Below are 20,145 nucleotides of genomic sequence, written 5' to 3'. Positions count from 1 at the left end.
CTGACTGACTGTCCAGGACTCTTGGCTTTTGACTGGGCAAATGTGGTCTAAATCTGTTGTGTAAATTAAGGATATGAGCTGCTAAGTTGTGACACTGGTTTTACATCTTCACCAGTGAAACAGGCCCATTTTGGCATAACTTATCAAAGAAAGAGGCATGCAGATTGAGCGAGTACTGCTGAACTCATTATAACTGATAGCTCTGCAGGCTGTGTTTAAAAATGTATAGGCATATTACCATTTAAACTCAGACTATTAAACTTGGTTAAATCAATCTCTTTGTTGCCTGGGTTGGGGACAAGCCATTTCAGTGAGTCAATGGAGAGCTTGGTTCCAATTAAAAGTGAACCATCTGCAAGATTGTTGATCTGTTTTAATTGTGGTGAGGTTCTCCATTTTTTTTCTGTTGTGTATTTGTGAGAGTTCATATTTCCACTGAAGGCAAAGGTTTGCTACTTCTGCTTCTGGTTCTTAAGAGTTCCAGAAAGGCCACTAAATGCAACAGTGGTCACATACATCACACATCTTGAAAAATCACTCCTTGGTGAAGGCCTCTTTGGAGATATATCTTCTCTCTTCATCCTTGAGCCACCCACAGTGGAAGGATCCAGAGTTCAATTTTTCATTCCTTATATGCTTACAAGTGCCAGATACATAACGGTCATATGTAACCTAGTAGGTTATGTGTCTCTCCATCCTGATCTTGAGATGCTACTGCTTTGTTCAAAATTCTCTAATATAATAGACAATATCTTATGGCTCACATCCCATGGTGCAAGGCTGCAAGCAGGGTGAGGCTGCTGCATGTTCCCTTTTAAATATAGTGGGGGAATAGTCTCACACATGGATACAAGGAGGGAGTCTGGCAGCGTTCAGACATAGAATATTTCTGTTACAAACCATAGTAAATATAAGTTGAATTAAATAGCTTGAGCTCTTCCAATTTTTGAATAATACTTTGGTTTTCACAGAATCACAGAATAACAGAATTGTAGGGGTTGGAAGGGACCTCAAAAGATCATAGGATCAAACCCACCTGTCAAAGCAGGTTCCTTAGAGCAGGCTGTCTAGGTAGGCATCCAGACGGGCCTTGAATATCTCTAGAGAAGGAGACTCCACAAGGAGTCTTCACAGGGTTTTGCATTCATTCATTTAGGATTTTGGCTTCCTTCATCCCTGGACTTTCCAGAAATTGTGTGTTTTCCCTTTTGAAGTTAAAAGTTGAAACAAAACACAATTTCTTTTAATGAACTCTAGGCCTAATTTTTTAACAGATAGGCTTTTCTTTTTAGGTTGATTAAAATCTCTACAAAGAACAATGTTTTGACTTGACTTCCAGAAAAATAATTTTCCATTTTATAAATTTGCAGTAATTTATTTTTTTTTCAAGGCTGTGACCTGACAAAACATTGAGTCATTGCTACAACATCCCCCTCCCCAAACAGTTTCCATGTAAAAACAAATGTAATGCAGATGCAGAGCATTATTTAAATGTATTACTTAAAGTTGCACAAGAACTTGTAAAGTATTTGACCTCTGCAGGAAAGATGTATGCATTTTGGGAAAGCTAAAATACAAAATGAAACACATCCTTCCCTGGTAAGGAGCAGGCACAACATATTGCATTTGTTTGTTTCTTTGCTTTGAGTATCTTCAGTTCACAGCAAAATACTTGACCTTCCTTGTAATGCAGCTGCCTGATCAAAATGTCATTAGTATTTGGAATGACTTTCCAATGGTATTCAGGAGGTCAGATGGATTTTAATATGTCACTGTTTCTTCTAAGGAAAGTTAACAAGATGTATACTGACAACAATGCAGCTATATGTAGTACATGGTCCATACACTTCATAGCATCATAGAATGGCTTAGGTTGGAAGGGACCTTCAGGATCATCCAGTTCCATCCCCCCTTCCGTGGGCAGGGACACCTTCCACTAGACCAGGTTACTCAAAGCCCTTTCCAACGTGGGCTTGAACACCTCTAGGGATGGAGCATCCATAGACTGTCTGAATAACACGTCCCAGAGCCTCACCACCCTCCGAGTGAAGAATTTCCTCCTAATCTAAATCTCCCCTCTTTTATTTTAAAACTGTTTCCCCCTTGTCTTGTCATTATCTGACTTAGCAAAAAGTTGTTCTTTTCTATAAGCCCCCTTTAAGTTTTGAAAAGCTGTCATAAGACCAGTCCAGAGTCCTTTCTTCTTCAGGCTGAACAACCCCAGCTCTCTCAGCGTTTCTTCATAGGAGAGGTGCTCCAGCCCCTTGATGGTCTTTGTGGCCCTCATCTGGACTCTTTCTAGCATGCTAGCATCCTCGTGCTTCTTGTGCTGGGGACCTCGGAGCTGGATGCAGCACTCCAAGTGAGGCCTCACAAGAGCAGAGCAGAGGGGGACAATCACCTCTCTTGACCTGCCGGCCACCCCTCTGTTGATGCAGCCCAGGATGCAGTTGGCCTTCTCGTCTGCAAGCACACACTGCTGGCTCATGTCGAGCATTTCATCCACTAAAACCCCCAAGTCCTCTGCAGGGCTGCTCTCAATGAGTTCTTCTCATAATCTGTACTCCTGTCTGGGATTGCCTCAACCCAGGTGAAGCACCTTGTGCTTGGACTTGTTGAATCTTATATGGTTCATGTGGGTCCAATTTTCAAGCTTTTTTTTCCCCAGGTCCCTTTGGATGGCATCCCTTTCTTCTGTTCAGTATCAACCACACCACTTATACCATGGATGATCCATCCCAGGAAGTGTGAAGTTTGGCTTCCTTGGCTTTCCACTGAAGTGCATGTGTTAAGAGTGCAGAGATAGTTGTGAATTACATTATGTAATTCATTAATTATGTAATTATGTAATTACATTATGTAATTATGTAATTACATTATGTAATTCACAACTGTCTGGACAAATATCTGCCCTGCTTCATTTTGCTTCACAAGGTCTACGTAGACAAATGTAGAATTTTGAAATCTGAGAAAAAGACATTTCAGAAAGCTCATTTTTCTTTGTTATAAAAATTTATTCATAAAATATCTGTGTAAAACAATACACTGGCTCAATTTTTTCTGTAGCCTTGGCTACTCAAGACAAATATATCTTTATGGTCTTTATGGTTTCTGATAGTAAAGATATGTCAGCCTTTGCATGGATGCCCTTTGGTTTAAGTGGTGACATTTCAGAGTATCTGTGTGGTTGGGGGAAGAACACAGGTTTCTCTCATGTTCGTTTGAATAATTGTATCATCTGGCATACGGATGAAAGAATATTAATTAGATTGCTAGAAATATATTGAAAAGTAATACAGTTTTAGGACACTACAAATAGCTAAGTTGGAAGACACTAATTCTTTCATAGAAATAACAGATTTCTTTTGAGAAACTTGGATGATTAAGAAAAAATTGAACAGAAATCAAATCCCAAGTATCAACATACCCTCTAAGAATAACTAAAGCTGACTGTGCTAGAATTGTAAACAAGAATCTCATCTTGATCAAGCTTCATTGAAATTCCAGTGGGCAACTGGAGTAGTGTATTTTAAATAATACCAAAATAACAGAACAGCAAATGGTGTCCTGTCATTTGACTTTTTTTTTCTGGTAAAAAAATGACTGTTATTGCTTGAAAAATTTTATTTTGTACTAATCTCAGAGTATCTACCTAACAATTCTTTGTTTTATCTACCAGTAAAAGAACATGGACTTGCCACAGTGAGTCCAGAGCAGGGCCACAAGGACAATCAGGGGGCTAAAGCACCTCTCCCATGAAGACAGGCTGAAAGAGCTGAAGTTGTTCAGCCTGAATAAAATAAGACTGGGAGAGACCTTACAGCAACCTTCCAGTACCTAAAGGAGGCCTGCAAGAAAGCAGGGTTTGTCAGAGTTTGTTGTAATGGGACAAGGGAAAATGTCTTTAAACTAAAAGAGGGTAGATTCAGACTAGATATAAGGAAGAAATTCTTCACTACAAGGGTGGTGTGGCACTGGGATAGGTTGCCCAGAGAAGTTCTGGATGTCACATCCCCAGAGGCGTTCAAGCCCACGTTGGAAGGAGCTTTCAATAACTTGGTCTAGTGGGAGGTGTCTAGTGGGGGTTGGAACTGGGTAATCCTGTAGGTCCCTTCCAACCCAAACCATTCTATGATTCTGTGATTCCATGATTTAGTTATTAAACAAACTCAATTTAAAACAATTTAAAAAAATAATATATATATTATTTTATTTAAATAAAAAAGAATATATATATATATATTTTAATTAAAATGTGCTATCGATGATACAAAAGCATTCTTAAACATGAAAGCTTTTCCAGTGTTGTTGCACAAACCCATCATAAGGTGGTATTTTAAACTGAAGTTTTCAGTGAGCGGTACGTAAAAAACATGCCTTTGTGTTTCAAGGGCTGATGACCTCTCAAATACAGAACAACAAAACTGACTTCTAATGTTGGGCAGGAGACCATCAATAGTAATGACAGCGGTGCAAATAAGTGGCTTTCCCTCACCACCCAGTGTACAATAGTAACTATGAAACACAGCTGACTCTGAGGTAGTATTGATTACTGACTTTTTTTCAAAGGCATGTCTGCATTGTGTTTTCAGTCTGCAGTCAGTCAATCTCCAGAGTAATTTGTTTGCCTGATTCTGTTGCTGGATGTACTGTCCAGGTACAAGCTACTTTTTGTGGTGGATAAAGAGACTTAGCTGATAAAGCAGTTTATTATGTTACTATGCTGTTAAGTACATTGATCTTGCTAATGGAAAATGTTAGTACTTTCTTCTTTGTTTGAATCATACTTCTATTTTTCCAGCAATTGTTGTCTGTGACTTAGATCTCATTAGGATTATAACAAGGTCACTGAATGGCATGTCAGCTTAATTACAATGGCTCTCAAGCTGAACAGCTCTGACTCACAAACAGGAATCTACAGTTAGGTAAATGAACAATCTAAAGTCTCTGAGATGCATACTGTGCAATACTCAGCTCTTTGTGGCAAGATGCTGTCTTGAAGATGGTGCTCCTCAGCTCCAGTCAGTTGTTGCCTGTGACCTGCAACAGGACTGAACAGCCTGAAGGATGTGGCAGTTTTTAGCTAATTATAAGCAGATTGGAAATGAACAGGAGTCTGTTATCACGTCTGATAGGATGCAAGGAAATGGCCTCAAGTTGTGCTAGGGGAAGTTTTGATTGGATATCAGGAATCATTTCTTCATGGAGAGGGTGGTCAAGCATTGGAACAGTCTGTGCAGGGAAGTGGTGGAGTTAGTATCCCTGAAGGTACTAAAGAAACGTAGACGTGGCACTAAGGGATGTGGCTTAGCGATAGGACTCAGCAGGTCAGGTTGGAGGTTGGATGTGATCTTGAAGGTTTTTTCCACCTCTGTGATTCTATCACTATTGAAAAGTTGTGTAAGGGTGGTGAGATGTGTGAGCTGTCTGGTACTCTAAAGAAAATGGCACCTGTTAACAACAGAGTTAACATTGCAAACAGTGAAATATATGAAATAGTTCCAAGCACTCCACAGTAGAAACTATGCAATAATGCCTATGCATCTGGTTAAAGTCCAGTTCTTAAGGAAAGATATAAGCAGCCTGTGCTCTTTTACTCCAGTAGTTTCCATGTGTTAAAAACAACCTTACTATAATTATGTCAGGTCATGTGTCATTGCATATGTCATTACTCCAAAGTCTTAGATCTTTCTGCAACTGGATGATGTGACCCACATATGAATTCTGTTTCCAATGAGAGGCAGCTCCCATTTTTAGTGGTCTCTGTTTCTTTTTAAACTCTGTGTTTTACCAAACTGACATCTGCATATCTTGCAGATCAGAGTACCATGTGCTTCTATAATATATTTGACTTTATTTTGCACTTCAAAGGTTTTTGTTTTTGTTTTTTCTTCAGGAGTGCTTATCTACACAGTTAATCTAATGAAAAATGTCAGAATACAGAGGAAAGCAGAATTCAGCAATATACAGAATGTTTTTTCATGAACTCCTGAGTAGATACATCAACAAACTTTATTATTTTTTCTTATAGTCATACCAGATGTGAGTCCAGTCCTATTCAGATGCGAGCAGAATTAACCCAGGTGTTTTTGAGTACAGGGGAGATTAGAGAAAACTTTTTTTTTCAGTCAAAAATAAGGTGCAATTTTCATATTGTCCCTAAAATTAAAATACCTGAAATGCCTGGGAAATCACCAGTGGAAATAGATACCACCAGTTAGGTCAGGCCTAGGCAAAAGTCAAAGGCTGAGTCAGGCATCATGATCAGGTTGAATCAAGGCCTAGATCAAAGAGGCCGAGAAGCTCATTGTTTCAGAAAATGTATCAAGAGCATCTAGCACCCAATAACTGAAACCAGCAATCCGAAGTGCCTCTGCTATAAGTTCGTGTCTGGGCTGGAATAGAAACCTAAGCAGACCATGGGTAAGTACGTAGAGGAGAGCAATCAGGACCAGTGATTCCTGTCCAAGGGAGGATAAAGACTGTCGCAGGCTGGAGAGGGACCAGGACTAAGCTGTGAACAAGGATCTCGGCTCTATCATCAGTGCTGTACTGTAGAGGCTTCATGCTGTTCTAGGCTACTCTGTCAGCTACACAGACTTGATTTTAATCTCCTGGAATACTGATTTATTGGTGCACAGATGTGGAGAACTATATCTTGGTCATGTCATTGAGGTTGGTCTGTTCCTAATTAAAAAAGAGGCATTGTCATGTGTCATTGTGTAATTGATTTCCTGTGTGGAACAGATAAAGAACATCTTGAGACGTTCTAAGTTTTCCATCAAACTCTAATTTTCACATTGGCCTCAGCTTGTTTGGATGTTTGAGAATTGTGCTTTACTGTTTTAGTCTGCAATCTCTTTAGTGCCTAGTCAAAGGGGAGAGAATGGACTCTACTGGATGTATGCCTAATCTATTTCTCCAGACTGTTTGCACAGGTTTGTGTATTCTCAGTGTGATGCATGCACCAACGTGTTGTGGGTACAAGACCAAATACAATAAAAATACTTACTCGTTTTACTGGAGGGAAAAGAAAGGTGAGTTCCGGTTCTTTACATGTTTCAACTACTTATTTTATTCTTAGTATTTAAACTCATAGGCTGGCTCTGGAATGTTAAGAAAAGTTCACAAAATAGAGGTACTGTATCTTTTAATTTAAAATGCACATAGCTATAAGACTCAGATTTTTAAATACAAAAGTTTTCCCAGGGTAGGGTTCAGCTACATTCAGGTAAAGTTCTCTACATTCAGGTTAGAGTTTTGAGTTCTTGCGAAACACTAGCAACAAGCATTCAAGTCACTATGGTCTCTATTTCAAGGTATTGTGACTGTAGCCTGTGTCATCCTATGGCTTAATTTTCTTTGGAATTACACTTATAGATTAAAAGTATCACAATTACTTCAATTCAAATTAAGTAGCTAAATTCGTAATTACCACATCTGATATGAATGGGTTTTGCTGAGTGTGCTTTGCTATGGTTGACTTGTCGATTGATAAGTCCTACGTAACTGTAGACTGATGGTGGTCAATGCTAATCAGATAATCATTGTGATCTGATGCTTCCTGGGACACAGATCAAAGTCCTGTGAGTGTTTCTAATGCAAAGAGTTATTCCTTACACTCCTCAATCCATTCTTTGAGAGGATTGTCAGAAAATTTAGGATTTCAGTAATAAGCCTGAAGCATGTAGAATAACCCTCAGTCTGAAATGATAAACTGATATTTCTGCGTGATGGTTTTCAGGAGGCTAGTGGCTAAAGGCTTGTCTTCATGGAGGACAGGTTTATTGGTAGTTACAACCTTCTCTTTGTTGAGTATTTCATTTTTGAATCTTCTCAGGCTTTTTATTTGAAGAACAAACTGTACAGCATCTTAATCTTGATTATTATATAATGTGTTGTGGAAAACATTGGAAACTCTATATTGTATGTTAGTTAATGGATGATGACAACCAATTCCATTTTTAAATTGCAGTTTGCATGTGACAGCCAGTTATGCATGGAAGTAATTACTGTACTGAATTTTCACAAGGTGTCAACTGTGATACTTGCTGACCAAATTAGAGTATATGGGCCTAGCAGGCCTTCTCACCAAATTAATTACTGTTATAGCTGTTTTCCTCCTTTTTTAACATTTTGTATATATGGACTTCATTACTGTATATAGCTGTCTGATTTTTTTTTTAAAAAATCTTCTTTAAATGTGGTTTCTCAGGAGTATCTTTCTGAGTAGTCCACTATGCAAAGATGTTGAAGAGGCAAGGAGGAAGTATTTAAGTGTAGTAAAGTATAATATTCACTGATACTTTCATCTTCAGTGTTTCTGACTCAGGGTCACGAATGTTAAAATAGGAATGAACACAGCTTAAAAAAATCTGAGTTTTCTGAAATGTTGTCATTGTGCCAGCTGGTTGAACATGTTTAATTCTGTGATTTTCCATCTGTAGAAACAGAATAATTTAGGATTCATGATGCAAGTGATGCAAAGAACAGGATACATCATTTTCAGAATCCATTTAAAATTTTTGAAGTGCATTAGCTGCTTGTACATTGAATGGCAGCACCAGGTTATTTGACTTTATGTGAAGGTTTGCTGCATACGTTCTTAACATTGCTACAAACGTTGGGTAAAATTAGATGAGTTCATAGCCTATACCTCCAGTCAAGTTATATGTCACTGTTAGAATTTTGTATTCAGAGTGAAAAGTATTTGGTTTCTCCTATGAGACAAAGGGAAGGAGATTCTGTATGTACCTAATTTGTGGTTTTATTCATATAGACAAGAAGTGATGGTATTACAGCTGCATTGACATATGTGTTACCTCAACCCTGTTGTCACAGACCATGCCTCTGTAAACAGATATTCCCTGTGGAAAAACTCAGAAAAGAGTTCTGTGGTATTTGGTAATCTCAGGGAAATCTCACAAGTATAGCTGCCTTGGAGGACCTACAAGCAACGTAAACTTTGCACCCAGTAGTCATAATCTGTCTCTGCTACTGCTTAATTCTCTGGCAGGGTCTTTGTTCTCCAGTCAGTAACAAGGCTGCTGTCTGCAGTGTCTTCCACTGTGCAAAACCTAACAGCCAAAACAGCAGCAAAAATAGGTATGCATACTTTAAGGATGAAAACTTGCTCATGCTATTCAAACAAAAACTGTAAGGCTACGTTAATAGTGCCATCTGGTGACATTTGATATGACCCTAGGCTATTTCATGGGCTATGCTATATTTTAACTTGATTTTGTCATCTGTGTGTACATGTTTCCTGACAAGGTAGTAAAATAACTTATGGACTAGATGCTCAAGCACCTTTTGCTCTTTAGCTTCATGAAGTACTTTTGAGGTTGTAGTCCTAAGTGGAAGGCCATTCTCTAGTTGCACCAACAGGGCAAATGGTCTGCGATGTTCCTTTAGCTGGGGATTCCCCACTGTAGCAGGGCTCTTGGACAGTATAAAACTAACAACTTTTGGAAGAAAAAACAAAACAAGACAAAAGAAATTTCTTGTAGCTATTATAGTATTCTTCACCTCTACCAAAGCCTTGATTAAGTGCTATATTAGTTATGTGATGAGGAAGCCAAAGTACGTTTGACTCTGATGAGAAATACCAGTAGAGGCGCATGCGTAAACACACAAGAGTTTAGACAGCACATGAAAATTTGCAATGAAAATTAGGCTACAAGGTCAAATAAGAAACATTCAAACTGAAAACTTGAGTGCTCCTAGCAACTTTTTGTTAATTGTAGCTAATGCCTGTACCTACCAGTCTCTATAGGGCTCACCTAAGAAGGCAGCAGCATTAAAATTAGTACCTGCATGTAACTCTAAATAGAGAGAGACCAGAAATTCCTGGACTCAGAAAATAGAAAATGGCTGTTGCATTGCATTCCTTGCAATGTCTACTTTACCATGTCTACAGTTGTTGTTGGTGGTGGTGGTAGTTTTTGTTTTTAAAGGGGAACAGACTAAATTTCTAGAACATTTATTGTGTGCTATACTCCAATGGTCTAGCACATTATACTTTAACATCTGAAGGTATTTGAGCATAACAATCTGAACATGGGAAGGGTGTGTGTGTGCGTTTATGTGTATGCTTTAAGCTTTATATTTATACATCCCCAATATTTAAAATTCTTACTCTCCTTAAAGTATGTAAGGAAAGGTACAAATCTTTGCTGTGGTATGAACTGATTAATTCCTGTTAACATCTAGGGAATCAGGGAACTGCTCCACAAGCAGGGCTTTTCAGTGAGATCGAGAGTTCAGACAATGTGCAGCAATTGTTGTAAAAGTTCTGCATCAGTGCTTTCTGTATGATACAGTCACAATTCACGGCAGCACAGCAGCCTCTCAGATGAATAGGTAAATATTTCAAGACTTCAGGACAAAAGCTTTTTGCTGATAGGGACTTTTTTAGAAGAGAGTGTTAGTGGGACAGGAGTAAAGTAGCAGCAATCTGTTGCACAAAGTGCTCCAACCACCAACTGGGAACTTTTATATTTTAGGTAGACAATCTCCAAACAAATAATTAGGTAGATAAGTACCTAAGTATTTGTAGGTATCCCTTCCAGAAAGACATTTAATCTCAAAAAGTTTAGGAAGGAGGAACCAGTTAAATTGGTAATTCCTTTGCTTGGTTAATTAGTCATTGTTAAAAATTTATTCTATTTCTAATGTGTATGGTTTCAACTTTTGGATATTAGGTTAAAGCTTTCATAAGAGAAGTAATCAATTCAGTGTGCTTTAATCAGCAAGTAAAAACACCAAACTGTAAGTGTTGCCTTCTGTTACTAGTCCTGCAAGAGGTAACTAAAGGAAAATATTTTTTAGTCTTTAGCAAATGGGGATATAAAATACATTTTTATGAAGAAATTAATGTCTAAAGCAGTTAAAAAGATTCAGTCAGATAAAATACATGGTCTACAGTTTATTTGAAAAGTATTTCAATTGATCAGGAGGGTAAGAGTTTCCTGTAATTTGTCACTACATATGCTCAATTAATTGTCCTTTGTCCTAGTCTAATTGTCCTTTACCGTATTATTCCTCTGAAAGTATTGTAACATCTGTCTAAACACCTTTTTAAGCAGGGTTTAATGAAATTTTGTCATTACTGAAAAGGTGAAGTTGCACTCTGATAATTTTGTGACTCTGACCTCTGAAACAGTGTTTAAAATTTAAGTGTTTAAAGAAAAGATAAGTGATTCTGAGGTATACTTGTAAAATTGTGCTGAAGATACCATGGGCTATGTTGCTAATGTCTACTGGGATCTTTTTTGTTAAGTCATATAAATGACTGTTCAGCCTTTTGACAGTGTGGAACCAAACTCTGAATGCTGCTGATAAACACACTCACTTCTATTGTGGTTACACAGGTTTGAGTGATACATGGCTCTGATGTGACATTCTTGGTTCAAGTGATTAGATTTATTTTAAGACTTCCATGCTATTTAAATCAGTTACGGTATACAGTGCTGAAACAGCATATCCAAAGGGAAAAAAATGCCCAAATGTTTACTATGCAAATTAAAATAATGTGCGTTGTTACATGAGGTATTTTTCTGAATTGTTTCTTTGTTTCCTTTGTAATAGATTACTTTCAGTTCCTTTAATTACAGGTTTCTCTTTAAGATGCATGATGACAATTCAGAGAGGTATACAAATCTTTAACTCATATTCTTGTCATTTGATAGAGCTTTTTGTAGACAGTGTTTTTCCTTATTTACCCACATATTGGATAAAATGTTTGTATATCAATTTTTTGTTGATGTTGTTATATCTATTTCTAACTAAAACTCTAATACAACATTGTTTATTATTCTTATGTGCAGTTTAAGTGCTTGTGGCCTTGTAAGGTCCATACATGTTGAGTAAATATAATTCAATGATGGATGTAATGCTTATTTATTCTGCTTGTTGGCAGTAAATGGAAAATCATGTAGTTTCTGTATTTGCTGGAAAAAGGTTTTTCTCAAAACAGGGTTATGTTGGGTATAGAGCTTAGTGAGACTGGTCACTAATTGTAACGAATTATTACAAATTCCTGTCCTGAGAGGCTAAATAAGTTGATTCTATAGTCATACACTTAGTTGTTCATTCTTCTTGTATCAGATTGGTGCTGTACAATGGTAGGTGTGATTTTTCTGAAGGAGGACAAGTCATAGTTTACTTTCCTTTAGCGTCCTGCAAGTCACATCAGTTTCTGTAGAGGTCTTCCCAGTGTGGGCTGCATATAGGATGGTTAAGTCAGCAAGCTAATTGCCCATACTTAGCTTTATGGTTTCTTGATACCATTTCCTTTGTCAGTCCCCTTCTAGTCCCAAGGACATCTGTTGTATCTATTGGAACACCTTCACTGAAATGTGTTGAAATATTCTGCTTGTGTTCTACTCCCTATCTCCACACCCCCCTTTCCCCCCCCCCCCTCCACCCCTCCTCTCCCATTTCTTGCCAGCTAACATATACAGGGCTTCCATGAAATTTACAGGTGCAAGCAGCAGGATTGCTTTTAGCCTGGTAACATGACTTGTATTCGTACATTTCAAACTCCTTTTTCTATTCAACTGTGGTAGCTAAGCAGAGTGTAGGTACACAGACTTGTTCTTTTTTTATGTTCTCTGATTCTGAGAGCAGAACCCAAAACCACCTTCTTTGTGTACCTTATTCAAGGCCAACTACATTTTTCAGTGCCTACCTGCAATGATGGCAAAAGTAACATCAACAAACCCTGGTGTGGGAAAGTGAGCTTTGACAATTTCACATCTTTGCTGTGGCACATATCCAGTACTGTAAGTCAATATTAGATAGCAAATAAATTACAAAAATATGCCACGAGAAATTCTTTTTTTTTTTTTTTTTTTTTTTTTTTTAAGGAAAATTTATGATTGCACTTCTAAAATAAGTTAATTTGAAAATTATTTTTTTAAGGGATCATTTAGATTAATTTTTCACTTTGATTTCAAACATTGGCAGTTGGATTTAATGCCTTTTTAAAATAAGCTTTCTAGTTAAATTGTAAGTAAATGGGCTACATAAAATTTACTTTGAAAGTGAAGTCTTATTTCCCATACCCAATAAATTACTGTTGGTTGATTGTTTTATTCAGACACCAGTTCAGAGGAAACATCATACTTTAAGAACTACAAACTGCCTGTTATTCTGAGTAAGTGGTTCTGTAAACATTTTAAACAGTAATATTTGCCTACTTCTATTTAGACACCCAAAAGAAGTTAATGTTCATAATACTACTATTTTCAAATGTATTTATATGTGTGTTTTGAAAGCATTCATATAAAATATATAAACTCTAGACATATTTTGGATACTTTTAATGGTTTTCATTGAACACCAAAGTGTTTTGTACTTGCTCATCTTCAGCTTGTTTCCTTGTATGTGACAGCAAGTATTGGCACCATAAGCAGAGTTTTATTACATATTCAAGTATTCAATACAAATAAATAAGAATAGCACTGTCTGACAACTTATCAACAAAATTACAAATGATCTCACAATTAATTTTGTGAAGGAGCTTGTAAATCAGCATCTAGCCATTGTTTACACAGAGCTGAGATTTTGGCTTGGATCACCACATGTTATTTCTGCCCAGTGCAGTGAGGAAGAGCAAACTGCCACTCATCTAGCCAGTTTTGACACATCCGTGCAGAAATAAGATTATGGCAAGAGGCTGTGCTTTTTTACCCTTGTGACACTACCCCAATGTTGCTGCTGATTCTGAGCAGGAACTGCCAGACTTCCCAGACTCTCCTCAATTGAAATCACTGTTTTGTTTGTGTAAAAGTACCTTGCTGCCACAACCATGATATCAATGAATGGGAAAGTCATGTTAATAACTAATCAATATATGTCAAAGACCTGCACACAGTTGAACATATGTATATATATTTTAAATTAAACATCATTTACACTGTCATTCAAAAAAAAAAAAACCAAGTCTACAAGCCTATTTGTCCCTGACCCCTGTGTAGTGTGTGCTTTTGTATGGGAAGAGCATAAATATCCTCTTTTTTTTTTTTTTTTTTTTTTTTTTCTGTAAACCCTGTTGAAAGTATCAGCAGAGCTGTAATCACAGAAAAATATATGGATTATGAATGCAAAATGAACACCTTAAAGGTTGGAAGAACAGGTGTATTTTCTGTCTGCTTTTAAAGCATAGTAAGAGAAGAGGATGGTTTAAGAGCCAGTTCTCCAGTTCTCCCCTCAAAGCTTTCCAGGCCACATCTCTCTGTTCCTCCCATCCACAGCTGATTCCTGCCTGCACAACAGTTCTCATTTCCTTCTGGCTGGTACAGGTGAGCTAATCCAGATACAGGAAGAGAGCAGGATTCAGATGGTGTTAACTTATTTAGATTAGAGAACATTTGTGCCATTTCTGAACTATAAATGGATATTCAGAAGCTCTTCTTTATACCTTTATATGAGGTAATTTGCTGCTAAGTATGCATCCCAATCTCTTGCTAATGAGCAAATAATTGGACGTTTAAGACTTACTTCCTCTGCACAGTCTGTTACAAGCCAGTTCTTGAAGATAACTGAAAGCTTTCTGTAAACTCTTAGGTTTTAGCAGATGTTTGAGAAGGCAGAACAAAAGAATAGCCATTGCTTGAGAATGTTAGAGGGACAATAAAAACTGTGAAAAGACAGACATTAAATTGTATTCTATATTTGAACACAGAATGGGAATTTAATATAAGAAAGAACAGGGCAAGGCAGTTTCTGTAATTAATCTCTTTAATATCCTATACTGCAGAATAGCTGCTTGCTTGAAGATTAAAGCTGACTATTCCACCCAAAGCCCCATCTCACCTCAACAAAAGGGTTATAATGCAAGTATAACTTAATGCAAGTAAAGAGAAGGAGCAGAGTGGAGCCAGACATTCAAAGAAACACTGCTACAGTCCATTACATTTCTCAGAATTTATCTACCTCAAAAGGACATAATAATTTCCGTTGATGTATTTTTTTTTGTTGATGCAATGTAATATTTTTATCAAGAATCCTAGTTGTTCTTTTTAACAGGCTGGTGAATTGTATCCTTATTACTCCTCTTCACCTTTTTATATAATTATTAATATCAAAATACAAAAAATTACTCTAAATTTAGAATTTAGATATTCTAAATATTCTAGATATTAGATGTTCTATTTAGATATTTAAAACTGTGCAGTTGTGGCACTTAGAGACATATTTTAGCAGTTGGCTTGGCAGTGCTAAGTTAATAGTTGAACTTGATGATCTTAGAGGTCTTTTCCAACCTTAATGATTCCATGAATCTATGGGAGAGACAAATAAAACTATTGCACACGAGGACAGGCAGTAGATGACTGAAGGCATTTCCATGTCACCATTGGCTTTTTGTTGGCCTTCTGCAGCAAGTCAGAAAGAAAGACACAGGAATAATTCTGTGCATGCTCCTGTGCAGATAGGTAAGTATTTTCCTATGTTTCAGATTCAGGAAGGCAGCCTTGTTCAGGAAGGATGCTGAAGAATGTGAGTTAAGCACATGCTGACATGTTTGTTGAGTCAGTGGAAATAAGCTATGAAGGAAAAGCACTTGATTTCAAGCTATTTATATACCTGCAGCCCCATGGCATTAAAAAATTTGTATATGATCAAGAAAAGCAGGCTGTTCTAATGTCACCTTTCTACTTGGCGATTTGAATTATTTTCTCTGTTTTGTTTTCTCTTCTGCTCTGGTAGTGGGATGACAGTAGTCCTGTTCTGCTGGAAGCCAGAATTATGTCTGTATCCTTGCAGCTTGGTATGTCTACCTGTAGCACATAGTACAATTGCTTTTGTTTTCCAAAAATTTGATTTATTGAAAATAGGTGTTGGAGCAGACATCCAAATTCCTGATAAATATTTAGGCATTCAACCACACTTTCTCTCATCTCTCTGTTAGTGTTCCACTGCCTCTGCTTGGTACTGGCCATAAATTCTCACAGGCTTGAAAACTACTGTAGGAGTTGCTGACTCAAATGTCCCTATCTTCCTATCTTCGGCTAAGCCTGTCTGCGAGAGGACAGACACATTTTGGTGTCTGCTTTGCTAAACCGATTTCTCAGTCATTCCATTGCCTGTTGTGCTTAGCTGACATTAGAATACTTCCTGAAAAGTTGTTGTTCTTATGCTGTTTTAGAAGTGCTTTTCCACACTCTCACTTCAGAACAATTTCATTTCAGTCTTCAGTACATAGGAGAGCTTTAGGGGAGAGGCATTCCCAGATTCCCATTCTTAATTCCTAAGAATAAGACTGGACTTTTTTACAAAAAACATGCAGAAAACTAGAACACTGTCTAAGAGGCTTCCAGGCTGTGCTCTTACAAAGTCAAATATAATGGTGTTGTAGCTGCCAGTCCAAAGTAGGAGGGAAAGAAGACACTTCTGTGAGAAACAAACTTACAACAAAAGCTTAGATGAAGATTCTATCATTACCAAAAGTTGTCATAATTCTGAAGTGGCTTTGTTTGCAAAGATGAGACATGTACACAGTGGGATCAGAAAGGGAAATTACTTCAGGTTAGAAATGGTGAATTCAGTCATACCTCCTAAACAATGCCCAGAAATGAGGCTCGGTTCTGTCAGGCAGTAGGTACTCCTTATTTTCCAAGAAGACACTCCATATGCTCCTCAGCACCTGTGTGGGTGGTGAAGTTGATACTGATAGGAATATTTTTGGTGAATCTAAATTCTGATTTTAAAAAATAAAAAATTAACCCTGACTTTGGGGTTTTCTTTTGCTAAATAAATAATGACAGCTAGAATAAATAGAACTTACAGAGTAGAAAATGCTAGGCTTAACTCTTTTTATTATAAACTTTAGAAGTATTCACAAACACTATTCTCAAAACACAGAAAATACCATTCTTTCAGAACAGATTCTGAAATCATTTTTTCAGAACAGATTCTGAAAGTTGTTGTGGTGGCATGAATGCCATAAACTCTTGGATAGCAACACTTCTGGATGAAAAGCTTTTCAGAACAAATTAATCATCATATAATAACATGAGGATTTCTGGGTTTGAAGAGCTAATACCATTCTCATGCTAAGAAACAGTGGTTTAACTTTTTGATGGAGTGTTCCATCTGTATCAGCCCACCATGACCCTACTCTCCAGCTCTTTGGTTTCATAGGATTTCAGACTAGAAAGAAGCTGAAGCACAGGCCAGCTCCTAATCTAAGTGTGCACTTGGGCACAGTGTGTTCTGGTGCTTTAGTCTTCTGTCATTGGGATAGGAAGGACAAGTAATGCCTAATGGCTTTGACCACCTTGACTTCTCAGTAGCTAGCAAGAGCCTCTTTAAGAAGGTTGAATACAAGAGGACTGTTCTCTTGGTTCCTGGAAATGAGGATCATTTGAGATTACTCAAGCATGGCATCAAAAATGTGCCCACCAGAAATGTGCTCACCTCATTCTGCCTCAGAGCTGAGGCTTGATATGACCTGTTTGCACACGGCTTCTGTTTCCCTGGAACAAAACTCAAGGCAGCTGGTCAGACTAGTCTGTTGTACACGGTTGTAGATAATGCATACAAGCATTGTTCAGCCTTTTAGTATGTTTTCTTTTCACAATTTTATAACTCTCTACTAAACTTAGAAGAAATTTGCTCCTTTTGCTAGCATGAAAATGTAAGCAGCAGAAGCTGAAAAAGGTGAATGAACATGACTTGATCAATAACAAGATAAGATTTCCTGAAGGTAATAGAATTTTCCTGACTTAAAGCCATCTGTGGGAAACCACTGTAGTCTTTCATTTGATCATATAGAAATGTTTTACAATTAGGGCTGACAGAAGTGAAAACGCAAAGGACAAGGTGATTCTCTTGCCCTTTCCTCTTAAAGGAATCTAGTTCAAACATGAGGAGACAGTATAATAAGCATAATAAAAATAACCAGTGATCATAATATACCCAATATTATTAAAAATACAATCTTTTAGAGTTTTGGTTTTTTCTTTTCCATAATGGGATTTCTGCTTTCTGTAAGGATTTTTTAGCATAAAACAAATCATGATTTTCATAGAATCATAGAATCATTAAGGTTGGAAAAGACCTCCAAGATAATCTGGGCCAACCATCCCCCTACCACCAATATCACCCACTCAACCATGTCCCTAAGCACCAAGTCCAACCTTTACTTAAACACCCCTAGCGACAATGATTCCACCCTGGGTAACCCTTTCCAATGCCTGACTACTCTTTCTGAGAAGAAATGTCTCCTCATTTACAACCTAGACCTCCCCTGGCACAACTTGAGGCCATTCCCTGTAGTCCCATCAGTAGTTACATGTGAGAAGGGACCAACCCCCAGCTCCTCACACCTTCCTTTCAGGTAGTTGTAGAGAGCAATAAGGTCTCCCCTGAGCCTCCTCTTCTCCAGACTAAACAAGCCCAGTTCGCTCAGCTACTTCTCACAGGACTTGTGCTCTAGGCCCTTCACCTGCTTTGTAGCCCTTCTGTGGATATGCTCCCGGGCCTCAATGTCCTTCTTGTACTGAGGGGCTCAAAGCTAAGCACAGTACTTGAAGTGCAGCCTCACCAGAGCTGAGTACAGCGGGACAATCACCTCACTCAATGAATTTTGTTCACTGAGTGAGGAAATAGATCCTAGTACTTTACTACATAACACCAAATAGTTGTCAGGATATTTGCTTGAGTTATTTCTACTATTAAAATTAATCTGCTTTTGAAGCTATATACTGTATCTGGTACTCAAGGCCAACACTGAATATACAAACCAAAAAACAAAAAAGAATAACAACAACTAAAAACAAAACAAAACAGTGGTTCAGCATAAGTATAAAAGTAACAGATAAACAGACTAGCAAGTTACAGGCTTCTGTGTAGAAAAGGAGGCTTACTTTCCAATCAGTATATGCTTTTCTATTTTGTATGCAACTCAAAGGATGCCTTTTTTAAAAGACCATTCAATACAATGTTGTTTCACTAATAGATGTACCCAAAGTGCATTTTGTTAAGATCTCACCAGCTTTACCTTCTAGCATTGTCGTAAATATACACTTCATGTAAGACGTGAGTGAGTGGCTAGGCATCACACTTTTAATCAGATGTTATCTCTTCTGTAACAATTTTTTCCAGTTTTGTTAATTGTTTATTCAGTTGTAAACTCTCACTGACTCATGCAATTATAGGTTTCCATGAGTGTCAATAAAAGTAATTTTTATTGCTTGGAAACAAGCTGCATAACTCTCATTTGAACTTCAAGAGAACCAGTTACTCAGGGAATAATATTCTTGGAATGTCAAAACTGGAAGATGACTTCATGTTAATCACCTCAAAAGAAAATACTTTTGCTCATAATGTAACTATGAGTGATGCTTTTATCTCCATGGTATATTATATATTAAGCCTCACTTTCAGATTTGGAGAGCCTACAGCACTTCTTGAGGCTCTTCTTGAGAGCTGCAGTCCCACAGCTGCCATGCTGCTCTAGTCAGGGTTCTAAGCACCAACAGTGACAGGCTTCCATGTCTCCAGGCTCAGCACAGCATGGTCAGAAACACAGGGATGCAAACCAGATTTAGCAGCAAACCCATAGGCTGTCAGGCTCAATTGTGAGGTAGTGTGCCAGTCCAGGGTCCTGATGAGTTATTCTTGAAAGTCGAGTCTTTCAGTGTAAAGTGGGGCAGAACTTGTTCTGTTCTCAAATCCATGTAGAAATCCACTAGCATGTGAGCAATAACTGAAACAACAAAGTTTGTAAAATGCTCTTTGGATGAGGTTGTAGAATCATAAAAGCCCGATTTCTCTTCCCTTTTCTCATAAGTCAGCTATATCTGCACTAGATTCAGCTTCTCAGCATGGCCACCAAGATGTTTGAAAAGTAGTATCTGTCTATATATATTCATTTTATCCTAAAGTGTATTTGAACCAATGAAAAATAAAGAAGACATGATAGTGTTGTGTGTTTTTATCTTTTCATAAAAGTCCAGATTATCAAAATTATATTACATTTTAAAGAGTAAGAGAAGGGTTCAACAGGTACTAAACATCAGTAGACTGTTATATTTATTTCTTATTGTTACTCAAAATTTATACACAGGTTCTTCTACCATGATAGACTTTTCATATTTCTTTGTTTAACCTTTATATACTGTTTCAAATGTGAAT

General features: G+C 37.5%; 1 protein-coding gene across 9 annotated transcripts in view; it reads left to right on the top strand.

Annotated features, from left to right (window-relative positions):
- Positions 1–20,145, top strand: part of GLIS3 (GLIS family zinc finger 3) — a 185,454-nt gene that overhangs the window by 60,943 nt on the left and 104,366 nt on the right. The window lies entirely within an intron of this gene.

Source organism: Anas platyrhynchos, chromosome Z, assembly GCF_047663525.1.
Source record: "Anas platyrhynchos isolate ZD024472 breed Pekin duck chromosome Z, IASCAAS_PekinDuck_T2T, whole genome shotgun sequence".
Lineage (NCBI taxonomy): Eukaryota > Metazoa > Chordata > Aves > Anseriformes > Anatidae > Anas > Anas platyrhynchos.
Note: the sequence above shows the minus strand (reverse complement) of the source record. Positions and strands in the feature narration are given on the sequence as shown.